At 35.3% G+C, this 13,809-nt stretch overlaps 1 protein-coding gene across 4 annotated transcripts in view; it reads left to right on the top strand.

The window, feature by feature from the left end:
- The first annotated feature begins 713 nt into the window (after positions 1-713).
- The window catches only part of LOC149478579 (uncharacterized), a 35,257-nt gene continuing 22,161 nt past the window's right edge, over positions 714-13,809 (top strand). For 2 of the 4 annotated variants that reach the window (XM_089708379.1, XM_089708377.1), the window contains exon 1: positions 3,903-4,071. The gene's annotated coding sequence lies outside the window, so the exon portion shown is untranslated. Of the gene's footprint in view, positions 833-3,902; positions 4,072-11,304; positions 11,473-13,809 lie in introns of those variants that run through there. The other 2 variants (XM_089708378.1, XM_089708376.1) reach the window with 2 other exon arrangements.

Raw genomic sequence — 13,809 nt, 5'->3', positions numbered from 1 at the left:
CAATCAGTCCGAAGAATCATTATTGTCAGTGTGAAGCTGCTAAGTACACATTAATTAAATTATTGAGTACGTTTTGTTAATTATAACAAAACGTACTCATTTCACTTCTTAATTAATTATCTTGTCTTAGTGGCTACAAATAGTCTTGTAATTTATTATCCTTCATACTTTTATTTTGTCTTATCTGCGAGACAATTTGGGTATTTATATGGGCATTTTGTATGAATAGAAAACGTTACATTCTCATCATCAGGTCAGCTTCGTGCTCGAACATCGTCTCCTTCCTCATTACCATTGGTGACATAATATTATGATAAGGTTAATCGAAGAACATCGTGCAAAACTGATTCACGATGTGCGATTGGGCAACACGCATAACTCTCCGGATTGAAAAGTGACAATAATAGATGATTTTGATTTCACATCGCGTGACGTAAGATACAATCAGTCACATTCACAGACGCGTCTTCGCTTTGATGACGAAACGCAAGTACAATAGCTTTAATTAAATAAATCGTTGTAGGACGCGGCCCTGTGCGGCTCCGCCGACCGGTCCGCCGTGCGCGAACCACCGCTTTCTATTTACCATAATACTATCAGGGGAATTGAGTACCAAACGCTCCACACTAGGAGATATATTCGCATGCGACTTATTGTTGTTTTTATTTACTTGCGCGCCGCGTGTGCAGTTCTCATCCGAGCGCGGCGGTTGAAACACAAAAAGTGAAATAAAAAGCAAATCCTTGTACAGACAAGGAATTTCCTGCTTCGGGTTAACTTGATTTGAGGATGCTATCATTTCTTTAATGACAGTAGTGGAACTATAACAAATGTAAGTGTATTCTCTCCAATTATTCAGATTTTCCGGAAATTGCTCAGCTAAAGCGGTAATTAATAGTTTATTGATGTAGTGAGGATCATTAAAAGTTGATATGTATCAATAATTAGCAAAGGCTTTAAAAATTGCATAGATTTTTTATAACCTGCCTAGAAATGTTCATCTGACAATATTTTGTTCCTAGTCCTGAATAACTTTCTTTTCCTTCTTAAATAATAGTGCAACTCAATAGTTAATTATTATGATGTAAAACTTGCTTGTGCTGCTTGTGCTAGTTCAAGTCGCAACTCGCAACGGTTCTGTGACGCTTGCGTTAAGCCAGCTCCTAGTTATTGCTCACTAAATCCGTCTTGAAAGGCAGCTCTATTAACTACACTGTTAAGATGGTGAGTAAAAACTTTATCTGTCCATCAAATAGCAATGGGCCAATTACTGGGATACAGGTTTCAAAATTAATCTCCCTGCCTTTAATTATTGATGGCTGAAGGGTAGAAGGTACCGAGAAATTATCAACTTATCTGATCAATTTTTACTGTAAGGAAGAAAAAAAAAGTTTATGGCTTTTTTCTGGAAATGTACAACATATCAGAAGCAAACATTATATGGGTCGATCAACTTTTAATGGTCCGACGGTACACGCATCATGTCCCTGAACGATAATTAATAAACATGAAATCATAAAGAGTTAAATTGGTTTTAATTATATTCCTTTTAATATTTTCTAACATTATTGTGAACAATATTTTACTTGTTTTATTAATTTGTGCGTAGTTTCATGGTTGTCCAGAGACTAAATGCAATTTTCCAGTACTAACACATTTGTCCCCAAGCTACAATGCATTAACAAACTTCGCATCACGAACACATACTATCACGACCATAAATACCAAATACACTTCTTGTTTCAGTTCATGATTATTGACATAAAAACATACAAATAATTTTTTTTTATTGGATATAAATACGATTTTCAGGCATTTTACTTTTGTCCCCATAAATCATCTACATGGCACAGGTCTCACAGACAACCGTAATTTAGTTATGGAAACAAAACACAGATGGCGCGGTAGATTCCTAAACAACAAGCTAAACACAATAATTAACTGTCGGGCTCAAACGCCATTTTGATTTGTATAAAATCACGGCAACAGTCGTCCGAGCAATGTTGGTGAGTGTGGGGTGGCTTTATTGTCAGTCCGTCAGACAACTGTGATTAAAACGTAAGTACTTGATGCATTGTTATCAATTATACTACACGAGATGCGCTTTCGTCTATATTTTAGTGTGAGCTGAGATTAATATATAAAATAACAATAGTATTTGCTTGGCGGCTCAAAATTTTAAAAATGTCCCGCGGACAACCAGTCACTTGGTCAACGAAAGTGGTTGTACCATGGACAATTTGGTTGTCCCTAGGACAATAATTATATAAAACTTATACTTTAACAGTTAAATAGTTCATGTTTTGTTTATTACTCGGCTGTTTCGGAAAAACATTTTTATTACGCGATTTTATGTCTAGTTTAATTGTAATTTTAACATTTCAAAAATCAAGACGACTAAGATGTCCCCATATGAAAATCACATTATACTTCATTCATTCAGTTATATCGAGAATCAGTTCATTTTAATTAAGTAAAATCAATAATACGATACGTAACAACCTCGCCTTAATAGTTTTTTTGTAAAAAATATCACTATTTCCGCTTTACTGAAACTTTTTTATATATGAAATATTATTTGGTTGTTCAAAAGACATCATTCGTTTCAATTTTAATAAAAATATTTCGTATTTTGGGTGTAAATAGAACAAATATCAAAATATTATTTATTTTTTAAGATTAGAAGAATTTGTTTTAATTCTTAAGGGAATTTAACATTTAAAAAAGTACTATTGTGTAAGTTGTCCAAAGGACATTATTTCCCGTGAATAGATCGGTTCGTGAAGTTAAATCCACAAATGTATTTAATCAACCTCACTGCTGCTTATATAATCTTAATCTACGAAGAATTATCTTCTAAATGAAATAGTAAAATGCTGAAAATTAAGTAAAAAAAAATACGAGAAAATTATGATCGGGACCTTAAAAAATTGATTGACCCATATTTAAACAATAGAAGATTCAGTTTGGCAGGTTTGTTTTTTTAATTATTTACTTATTTTAATTATTTGCTTTTAGTTGATGATTATTTAGCAAGAGAAAAATGGTATATCCTGTGGATAAATACTTTATCTATAGGTTAATGGTTCAAATCCGGCTCGAAGGATCAGAATGTACATGCTATCCGTTCTTGTGTATAGATTAAATAAAATAATTATTTATATATAAAACACTTAAAAATTCTTGTATGACACGGAAACTATAATATGGAATGAGTTATGCGAAGAGCGGTACTGCGCCTGTCCCGCTGCCCGCTGCCCGCTGCCCGCACTTTCGCCGCGCTAGCTCAATGCCACCAGCATTCGGCACTGCACAAAAACAATAATTTTTATTGTCTTAGTTCGCTCTCCATTTCGAAAACGTGTCGTCATTCACCTTGCCGGTGGTAAAGCTTTTATTATCTCTCTATTATCAAGTGCCCAATCTCGTTTCCTTTCGTCCTTTGCCTTTCTAAAGAATTCTCGTAAACAATGTCCTTTCCTGGAACTTGATAAATATTATGTTACCCAGAATTTTAGGAGATAACTTACAATCAAGTCGTTCGTATACAGGTACCTAATACGAGTACACTAAAGACGTCACAACGCAAAACTGAGGGCAACAAAAGGTGTCAATTAGGCATATCGAATGTTATATCAATAAATTCAAGTACAAATACAGTTCTAACAGACTTGCGGTCTGCAGAAGAGTTAATGATATATTCTACTTACAAAATACCTGGGTAAGGATGAAAAACTAGGGGGTGTGTGAAGATGCGCCTGCGCCGACGGGGTTGGTTCCGAGCTGTTGCGAGGTGCGTGCTGCAGCGCGCAGGGGCCGAGGCAGGGCCGCGGGGGCCGCGGTGCGGGGCGCGGGGCGCGGGCGGTCAAGGCCGCGGGCGCATGCGGCGCTAGCGACTAGTGTTGGCGACTAGAACCAGTTCGCCGTGCGCTCCTGTGCAAATCAGACGCGTCAGTGGTGTCAGTGTGTTCTGTGCTCGCTTGCTTGCTGTACAGTTAGCTGTCGGGTCGACGACCGCGCGAGCATGATCGCGCGCCTTACCTGTTCCCAACTCTGACAGAAACCCACCAGGTGAGTGCCCACTCATCTACGGGACGGCAGATCCCCGTCCCATCGAACGGCTGGTCGTGGACGCTAGTCATATTGATTCACAATTGTCCACTTGGAAGTTGGAACTGGACAACAAAGGACGGTAGCCGTAAAAGTATAAATATTATTGAAAAGAAACACATCCATGAACAACTTTCAAAAATAAATCTTGAAATCTTTCAACTTATGCAAATCATTTAAGTAAAGCACACGTAGCGGTCGCATGAATATTAAAATTTTATTAGTGTTTCTATTCGTTACAACCATTAACCAGTAATAGGATTTTAAATAAACATTAAGCGAATGCAAACTGCGAAATGGGTCTCTGATAATGATCAGGTTACAGATAAGATTGGCCATTTGTCCAGTGTTCGATAGGACCGCATTTACAAAAGCTAGCGTCACCCGCCCGTCGACATTCGCCATATCAAATCTGCGAGAACTCGACAAGGATATGAGTCGGTATTGTAACACGAAGTCGTTACACAATAGAATTAGGCTACAAGAGATAGCATCGGTGATGTAAGTGAGGCGTGCATTGAAAGCTGCGGCGAGGCTCTCGAGAGCGCGGCCGAGATAAGTGCTCTCGATCGCACTGCAGCTTCATTCGGGCCAGCCAAGCGCCTGCCGCCGAGCGCTACATATTGTTTCAAGTCACTCTTGGTACATCAAGCTACGAGACTAATAAGAACGAACGTTAAACCACTGAACTGGTATCAAACTCAAACTCAAACTCAAACATTCATTTATTCAATTAGACTACTATTTAGTAGCACTTTCGAATCGTCATTACATAAGTATTTTTAACATTTACCACCGATTCGGAAAGCAGTATCTACGGAGAAGAATCGGCAAGAAACTCCATAGTTGCTCTTTTAAATCATGTCAATATTACATAATATGTAACTTATATCTAACTACATAATAATATATCATAATATGCCAAAGAACTGTCCTGTGGTTTTTACGCGATAACCCTCCATGGGTCTTTATCGTCTATATATTCCTGAATACTGTAGTACGCTCTCTGAACTAGTACATTTTTTATATAAGTTTTAAATTTAGAACTACTAAACTCTTTAATATTGTGAGGAATTCTATAATATAAGCGTATACCTTGACCCATAAATGAATTTTTAACTTTAGCTAATCGGAAAAATGGCATTTCAATTCTATTCCTGTTCCTTGTGCCATAATCGTGTCTATCTCCTACTCTTGTGTGCAAGTCGGAGCTTTTGTGTACATGCAAAATATTATTAAATATATACTGTGATGGTACAGTAAGGATACCAGTATTCTTAAAATGATCTCTTAGTGAGTCCCGAGCACGTAAATTATATATAGAGCGAATGGCTCTTTTCTGTAAGATAAATATAGTTTCTATATCTGCAGCCTTGCCCCACAGTAGAATTCCATAGGACATAATGCTATGAAAGTAGCTGAAATAAACCAATCTAGCTGTATCTTCATCGGTGAGATGCCTTATTTTTCGGACTGCATATGCAGCTGAACTGAGCTTACCTGCAGCGGTGTTGACATGGGCTCCCCACTGTAGTTTCTCGTCCAATGTTAACCCTAGAAATACAGTAGACTCAGTAGGATGCAATACCTCCCCGTTCAAGGTAATATCTCTGTTCAACTTTTTTACATTAGGAAGTAAAAATTCAACACAAGTGGTTTTTTTGGCATTTAATAATAAATTATTGGCAGTAAACCATTTAGATATGTGTAAAAGAGCACTGTTCACCTCGTCAACATTTGGGTCATGCCTATCCACATTAAAAATTAATGAGGTATCATCTGCAAACAGAACTATTTCACACCTATCTTGCAAATAAAAGGGAAGATCATTGATATATACCAAGAACAAGAAGGGACCTAAAATTGACCCCTGTGGAACACCAATGTTAATTGACGCACCGCTAGAACGTTCTCCATTAACAACTACAGTCTGTATCCTATCATGCAGGTATGACGCTATGAGGTTCTGGGCTTTTCCTTTAATTCCATAGTGATTAAGCTTACGTAACAAAGTACAATGTTCAACGCAGTCAAATGCCTTGGAGAGGTCACAAAATATCCCCAGAGCATTTTTTGAGTTTTCCCATGCTTTATATATATGTGTTAGAAGTGCAACTCCAGCATCTGTGGTTGAGCGCCCCTTTGTGAAACCAAACTGTTTGGTGTGCAGTAAATTATTAGATGCAAAATGACTACTCAATTGGTTTAAAATTAACTTCTCGAATACCTTACTTAATGTTGGTAAAATAGAGATAGGTCTATAATTGTTACAGTCTTCTTGATCGCCCTTCTTAAATAGAGGTACAACTTTACTAAGCTTTAGTAAATTAGGAAATGTACCATAGTCACAACACTTATTAAATATGAAAGCTAAATTTTTCGCAATATTTTCTATTATATTATTAACTAGATTTACGGACATTCCCCAAAGATCACAAGTATTTTTCAGATTAAGCGTCTTAAAGGCAGTAACAATATCACTAGCAGTTACGTGTCGTAATTCAAATAATGTACTACACCCCGCAACATGGTCCCTCAAAAAGGTTTCTGCAAGTGCTGAAGACGAATTTAAACTATTAGTAATAGTAGCAGGGACACTACTGAAGAATTCTTCAAAAGCAAGAGCAACATCAGCACTTTTGTCAATAACCCTGTCATTATTTACAAGTTTTATGGTATTACTTGATTTGCTTTTACCCATTTCACCATTAATAATTGACCAAACTGTTTTAACTTTATTATCAGAGTCGCGTATTTTTTCTTTGATATATAAACGCTTTGCAGTAAAACAAACTTTTTTAAAAATTTTTGAGTAATTTCTAACATAACTAAGAAAAGATGGGTCTTTATTATATTGCTTCATACCATATAATTCATAAAGAATGTTCCTGCACCTATGTATACTAGCTGTCGCCCATTTACTAAATGGTAAATCCTTGGTAATATTTAAAGATTTAACTTTAAATATTTTTTCAAATTCATTATGTACTAAATTAAAAAGATTATTAAACATTTTACAAGGACTATTAGGAAAGGATTGATCATTTAGTACGGGCAGGTTTTTATTAATATTATTCCTAAATTTATTAATGCCTTTTTTAGTAATAGGCCTAACATTAATCCTTTTAAATGTAGGTATGCAATCCCATTCAAAAACTACTTTCTGGCCACAGTGATCCGAAGTCAATGTATTGAGAATATTTTTCTCTAAACAGATGCAGTCACAGTATATATTATCAATATCAAATTTGATCAATAATAGGTTATTGATCAAACAACGTATGAAGTGTAAATTGATCGCTGGGACGATACATTTAGTCATTTGATACACAAGATAGGTAGTTACCAAGTAGTTACCGTCACTTCAAGCAACTACTATAAACGTAGAGAACATGTAAACTTTTACAGATGATGGTCAATCCATTGAAAGTACCTTTTCTTGAGATTATTAAAACTCGCAAGATATGTTCATTATATGTAATTGCATAAGCATTAATGATGGAAGTAAGGCCCTAAAAACATGTGCTAAAAACTGTTACAATAGTGTAAGATTCGATGCTAATCGCAGGCAAAACAATCACACTGTATAGTGGGATTAGTGGTTATCTGTCACTTATATTAGGAAATAACTAAGTGTACGCAGAACAGTTCCCGATGGTAGATAGCATTGTGGACCAGAGGCGGTCCAGTGTAGAGCTGACATAATGTATATTTTACCCAGTAATAAGCAGTTTCTTTTTACAAGATTTGCAGCTCGTAGAGTAGAAATGAGTCGATTTAGATGATATATTTTTATACTTACCCCTTAATTTAAATAAATTAATTCGAAAACACTTATAAGTAAGCTTACTGCAATTATTAGGTAACTCGTACCATAGATTTATTTTACAGCATTTTTGTTAAGTAGTAAGTTGAGTAGATTATACGTCAGTAACCTTCTGCGTCAAAAACTACTATGTATTTGAGAAAAAAATGTTTGTGAGCACCAAAAAAAAATTTAACTATCGCTTACATGTAAATGTCACAGCTATGCCGTATGCGGGTGATGCTAATATAGGTTTGATAAAAAGTGCGTAATTAAGTAAAAGTACACTCGATATAAGCGTATTTATCAAATCACAGAGTTTTATTCATTTATTTCTTCAATATTCAGCAATATAAATAGTTAATTATCGCGATGAATCTTTAACAAACCACTAATTATAGCTTCATCTATAGTTTCCATCATATTATAAATCTAAATATTATTCAAGTAAAGCATAATAAAACTAAAGGATATTAAAGAGACTGCTAAAATCTTATACGTATCATTATCTGCAATTAGATCCTATTATGCGTAAAATATTTTATAGACGCTATAGTTAAAGACTCGTTAGGCTGAGGCCTGAGCAGATTGGGTTCTAAACGAGCCTGTTCTCGGTTCAGGTTTTGATTTAAAATGAATTCGTACATAATGGCATATTGGCCTATCAATTATATTACAATCTATTTGAAGCTATGATTGCTTGATTTTGTTTTTGGTCTTCCTACCACGTACCTAATGGAATATTTTAATCCAATCAAACCAAAAAAATCTTTGGACATGACATTTACCAATTTAAATTGTCCAGTTTCTTGTTAATAATAATGATATGGGCTTTTTATTTGTAAGAGCTAGTGTAGCTAGCAAATCGTGACTCTGTACAGATCAGTTTTCCAGCAAAGAGTATGAAATATGAATCGTGTTTATTATAATGAATGTATTCCGAAAGTCGGCGCGCGCACCGCGCGGACGCTTTGAAATCATTTCACTTCGTCTTTGTACAAATTATGTATTCTCTTCGTCATAATAATTACGTATAAATGTTATAAAAGTAATGTTTTTGTCAATATAGTATAATTAATATCTTTTCACTATTGTACTATTACAATTTAATGAGTTTCTAATTCGATTCAATTCGTTATTTTAATATTAAAAATTAATTCGTTTTAAACGTTTCATCGATTTTTTTTCTCCGAATATATTATCGTACGTAAGACCATTATTTTTTATATAGAATGTTAGTGTCGGTACCTATGTTTTGAAATTTATTTGAATATAAAAAATATAATCTATCAGGGTTATCAAAATTTGATACAAATTGATATTTAGTGATAGCAGTATAACTACAACACGTACTTTTGCTAAATATTATGTTAAAAGTTGCATAATCGAAGAAGCGCGACTCACGCTTGACCTGTCGCTGACCTTACAAATATGCCGAATGGCATTCGCTTCCTAACCCGATGCAAATTGTGAAAATGTTATTTGTGAATATGTCATGTGTGCTATTGTTTTAATAATTAATTAGATTCATTTGCAAAACAATCACTTGGAACTTTCTGATCGAGTCAGTGTTAATACCACTATAGAGAACCGCCACGTCATATTAAATAATCTATGAACACCTAGCATTAAATATTATAATTGACGTAAATTGATTTATTTCTATCTTCTTTGAACAACTTAAAACAATCTTTTCGACTTCTGAGACAATAAAATTTTCTTGTGTCGACATAATTTTACACAAAAGGCAAACTGTAAATGTCAGTACTATAGAGAATACTTGAGAGATAAGTCAAGATTCGCTGATATCGCAGAGATTTCGCCAACACAGCGTTTGTTATAAGTCACCATCTCATCGCATATTCATGCAGAGAGAGAGAGCGGTTGTGTAACCAAGATGTTTCGCGGTGACCCGCACTCTGCACTAAACACTCCACACCACACACTAACGCATCTACTTCACGGAATTATTCATTAAAATTTAAAACACTTGGAGGTGGATAAATCTTGCAGCTTGTCAAATTAAAATTGATATAGCGCTTTCACCTATTATCCTTTCACAATTTATAGTGATTAGTGTTCTAGTCTTGGGTAAAGAATTGGTTTAAAATGTCAGTGGTTTCAGATAGGAACTTATAAGTCCTCTCCTGTTTACATTCTAAACAGATCAAAGATTTTCTTTACACTTGCCCTCTTCACGGTCAATGAGCATTCGCAATCCGGGTTTGCACATACGTAACTGTTTGCACTGCCAACCAATCATAACACTTCATCAGTCACGCAGATTTGCCTTACAGCTGCATCTGATGTCTGCGATCAATCTCTTGCATTAGGCAATACTTCCTCAACAAAAGTGACAGTAAGTGCCGTCTGAGATACAATGACTGTTGTCATTTAATTAACACGTGACATTGAACCTGCAACACAATCAACTCAGATTGAGATCATTCAACAAACCACGATATGTTATCTCATATCTCGCACGTTAGATGACGATTGCACGTCTTCATTATGGTTATATGACGTCACAGGATTGTACACATGCTTCGTAAAGTTTAGTAGTTGTAGCTGTGGAGATACGCTGCGATGAAAGCTGTTATCACTCAAAGGATGTCCTGTGACGTGATGTATGTTTTTTCAGTTTCTGCTATAATTTTAATTATGTCACTTGATACGCCTAAACTGGAGCAGGGTACTATTGATTTTAGTCCTCTATGAATTAATAATAATATTCTACAAATTCTTGGTGGTGTTAATTCATATAAATCTTGGTGACTTGCAACTGCGGCATCCCACGGTTGAGTCATTACGGTCTATCGTTTGCGTTTCCAGCCAATATTATCTCAATTTTCGTTTCACGACGCGCCTAGTTCCGTACTTTCTCTGATCCTGGGTGACCTTTAGCGGGCCCTAGACTAGCTCGCGGGTCAACGACCGACTTTGTGCCAATCTTCCGGGACCTTTCACGATCTCGCTTCCCTACCTCTCTATACTTGTTAATAAGTCAAACAAATCCAAATAAGTCTCTCTTATAGTAAATTTAGTCTATCTTGAAAGGCATCTGGCGACCTATACGGCACCTTATTTAGACCTCCTCCAATATTTATTTAATATCTTCTGAATATAAAAATATTTGCCTTAAATACATATTTGGATTGTTTTAAAGGTTACCAGCACAATCTGCACATCCTGTGGTGATAACGGTTAAAATTTTGAGATTTTTTTATCTGCTCTCTACATTTAATGAATATCCTTGTAAATACATGTCGTCATAACACGCAATAGTTAATTAGCGGCCATCTATCGATAGTGGTGATCTAAAGCGTTAAGCGATGTTGTAGCCGTTATCAGATCATGATAAGCAGTGATAGTGCAGAGCGGCCGCGGCGAGGCGCAGCGCCAGTCCGCGACCGACCGCCTCCCGCGCACCACACGCTCAGTCATCAGTGCTGTCTCCTCACAGACCACGGCCCAGGCCATAGACCACACTTGACAGTAACCGGGATTTTGTGACAGTGACACTGATATTAAGTGATATGTTCAGCAGCCCTTTTCATGTAAGAACTTTTTGAATCGTGTTCGTTTAGATCTAAAATTTAGAATAACTAGTTTTGTGTTGATATGGGTAACTTTCGTATACAGTAAGTTTTTAAGCTGCTATAATTTAAGTTCGAGCTTTGAACTTGAACTTTGAACTTGAATTTAATTTCAAGTTCATGAAAGTTTTAACTTTCTGTTTTTTATAAAAATTGGGATAGTATATTTTCTTCTAAAATGTCAATTAATTATTAATTTGAAAAACTTTCACACCCAAAATAGATTTAAATTAGTAGAATATGTTTACAGCAGCTAATTCGCGCAATAATTCGGACATGGTTCTATACTTTGTGGTTTTTACTCTTTAAACCATGAATTTCAAATTTAATGCGTGTAGGCATTCTTTGTGAAAACAACGTGCAATTATTGTTATACAATAGAAGTTGGCTTAATAAATTGTTTATTGATTTCCGTAAAAATCGTCATTTCATACATAATAGTATTATTTTTATGTACATACGAAACTAGTATTTTATTTCCGCGTTAATATGATGCTTATATTTTTTGCGTAGTTTATTAACATTTGATTTCGATTTTCTGCACAATTGCGAAGTGTTTGTAGTTATGTTAAATCTATCACGTGGATTTATCAAATATTAGAACGCAATTATAAGTAAGTTATTTACACTATAATCGTGGTTTTTCATTGTTATATAATTATAATATTTGTCTGTAAACAGAAAATCAGTGAGACGGAACAAATACAGATAACACAATCTCGTCGGAAACTGTTTATTTGAGTGAGGTGTCTCCATAGAGGGTGTCTCGGTATCAAGCCTTCTTGCTATAACAACGTTCGCGTTGTTTTTATGGCAGCAAATTAGTTACAAACACCACGTTGATAGTACGTTCTAGAGTATAATTATTATGACGATCAGCTAATCTATACTAATATTATAAAGCTGAAGAGTTTGTTTGTTTGTTTGAACGCGCTAAACTCGGGAACTACTGGTCCGATTTGAAAAATTCTTTCTGTGTTAGATAGCCCATTTATCGAGGAAGGCTATAGGCTATATATCATCACGCTACGACCAACAGGAGTGGAGCCACGGGGGTGAAACCGCGCGGAGCAGCTAGTAGGTAGTAGGTAATGTGTAACGTTTTCAGCGCGGTTCGTAATTTGAAGTTTCAAGTTAGCACCAACAACGAATGTCGTAAAAGTAGATTTTTAATATTATGTTAATTGGATTATCGTATCGTATTCGTTGATATTGTTATCTAAATTACCTGTAAGAACAAATAAAACCCCATTATTATATGCTTAATGGTTGCCTTTGCCGTTCGGTTGATAGGTAGGTACCTAATACCTATGCTTTCCAGAAGTTTGTTACGGAAAACATAGTTTTAGTAAATAATACTAATCGTAATTAAGTTAATTAGCGAATGCGAGTAGAATCGATTAAATTTAACTAGGTATGCTACTTTTAGATCATTATCTGAACATATTTTGTTCCATTATATTTAACGGTATAAGTGCATAATTTTCTAAACCATTTTTAAACATGTTTTTTTAAAGAAAATAAACGTTACAGAGATATACACAATACACATGTACCTACAATGTCTATAATTAGAAAATTCTGAAAAATCATTTCATACACAACATAATATTTTAATATTTATGTAAAACTTTCCTATGTGTCAATCCAAGTTACCCTCCCGCCTGTGGCCAAATTTCATGAAAATAATTTCGTTTCAGCAGTTTTTGCGTGAGGCATAACAAATAAACATACCAACTTTCGCATTTATAATACTGGTATGATTTCATAACCTGTGTAATATGAAACTGTTCGTTCTGTAAAGTGCGCCATACCCTGTAGCTTGCATCAAGTGATCTCCGTGCAATATGATCTGGCTGGACCGTACGTAGCCACGCGTGCAGTACTACTTGCTCATTCAAGCTGACATATCGGCTGTTTCGTCATTATTCAATTAACGCTCTTTATTTTTACATGAATTGATATCGACAGTTAGATACTTAAAAGTATTAATATTTTTGGTTTAATATTTTTTATAAAACTCACCTCACAAGTCATTTTATCGATGTGTATTTGCAGCAAGTGGTTCCGTATTAATATACAAACTTGAAAATACCCGCAAGGTGTTACGTCTCTTTATCAACTATATTCTAACTATAAGTATCTATTAAGTGCACTAGAACTTAACAAAGTTTTTGACTCGCAAATTTAAAGGTATAATAATTCGAATGTTTTAAAATAACATAATGAAAATGTCTGTTTATATGAAACAACCGAGTCTAATTCTGTGCGCCCGCGCCGGTGTCAGCGATCGCGCCT

Source organism: Colias philodice, chromosome 21, assembly GCF_061535455.1.
Source record: "Colias philodice isolate Cphi_HAF_F1 chromosome 21, ilColPhil1 Martin Lab GWU primary, whole genome shotgun sequence".
NCBI lineage: Eukaryota > Metazoa > Arthropoda > Insecta > Lepidoptera > Pieridae > Colias > Colias philodice.
The sequence above is the reverse complement of the archived record's forward strand: the minus strand, read 5'-3'. Positions and strand labels throughout refer to the sequence as shown.